Consider the following 1,871-nt stretch of genomic DNA (forward strand, 5'->3'; position numbering starts at 1 on the left):
ATTTTTTAATGTAAAATTGAATTTGCAATCGAAAGTACTCTACAGATTTTTTGATAAAGGGCTGAGGTTTCAAGATATAGCCACCGAAAGTTTGATTTTGGCGAAATATTTACAGTTTTTCGATTTAAAAAAAAAGTGACCATCAGTGACCATTTCTAAAAATATTTTTTTTGAAAAGTTCAGAAAATTTGCTATAAAATTGTCTAAGAGACATTGAGGATTGGACCTCGGGTTGCTGAGATACAGCCGCTTTAAGAAAAAGAAACAGGAAAATTTAAGTGTTCTAAGTCTCACCCAAAAAACCCACCATTTTCTAATGTCGTTATCTCAGCTACTAATGGTCTGATTTTCAATGTTAAAACATGAAACATTCGTGAAATTTTCCGATCTTTTCGAAAAAAATATTTTGAATTTTTTAAATTCAAGACTAGCATTTTAAATGGGCGTAATATTCAATGTTTGGCCCTTTTAAAATGTTAGAAGCATAGCATCGCATTGCATAACGAGTCTGCACTACGCTGTAGGGGGTGCCACAATGGTCAATTCAATATTCTTAGACAATTTGATTGCTGCCCGGTACAATCAAAAATATCTAGGAACGTAAATTTCCACACTGTGCTCCAAGGCTACGCCCATACAGTCCCGTGGGGATTTGGGAGGGGATGTTTTTGTTGTTCACTAGTGGCAAAAGTGCAGGGAACCCATGCGACTTTTAAAAGTGAACGGAATATTTTTGGGAGGTTTGGAATGGGGGTTAGGGGAATTTCATCGGGCCGATGAAAATGGTTGAATGCGTAATGTATTAAATGATTTGGAAGTTTGTACGTGTAAATGTGGGTCTTTAGTGTATTGTATAATAAACATGTAGTTTTGTAAAAATAATAAATGAAAAAAATATAATACATATAAAAAATATAATAAATAAAATCAAGATGATTCCAGGAAGCTGTAAAAAATAGCAGTAATTTAACCCTCTACTGCCCAAATTTTTTTTTCGAAAATTTTTATTTTTCCCGTGTTCAGGAGGTCATTTTGAGCAAATTTTGTTCTACGAAAAACTTTACTTCTCTTGTTTTATGTTTTTCTTGTTTCATTTATAGTATTTTAATTTGCATTTATCTTGTTTAGTTTATGTTTGTTTTTGGTAGTATTTGGCCTACTCTATCACCTCCTATCATTACATTTTGCCTATCTAATTTTTTCATGTTTTTACAGTAACTTTTTCAATTTTTTGCATGTTTTTCAGATTTTCTGCTATAAAATGGAACCATTATCATTTAAATTGTAAGTAAATGCGTAGAGGCATAGTCTGGGGCACTAGAAAAATTACTGCATACTTCTTTTTACTTAAAATATAGGAAATGTTAGTAAAAAACACAGCCAAAGTTGACCCCTAAAAAAATTACATTTTTTAAAACATTGGCAAAGTCACATAAAACAAGTCAAACTTCCAACTCTAAAATTTTCCAAAATTTTAAAAGTTCTTCTTTCCAATGCATTTTTAAGATCAAAAATTGGTTGAAAATTTGATTTTTGGCGATTTTTTAAATCGAAGCCCGTCTAGAGGCGGGGTTGGGTTGTAGAGGGTTAAAATATAAATGCTCCAGATGGTTCCCATGCTGTTCTAGAAAGTTTCATTAATTTAAACAATTTGATCATATATGGTATGAGGAGATGGTATGTAACAGGAAAGGAAAAGGATAAGGAACAATATAAACATTTATATAAATCATATAGTGAGTTGATAAATTTACATGCAGACAGTAAAATTACCACAATCCCTAACCCCATACGAACAGCGACACAAAAGCACACACAAAAAAAAAATAACCTGAATAATCACGACTTCGACTGACGCGCAACAATATTCA

Source organism: Culex pipiens, chromosome 1 (assembly GCF_016801865.2).
Source record: "Culex pipiens pallens isolate TS chromosome 1, TS_CPP_V2, whole genome shotgun sequence".
Lineage (NCBI taxonomy): Eukaryota > Metazoa > Arthropoda > Insecta > Diptera > Culicidae > Culex > Culex pipiens.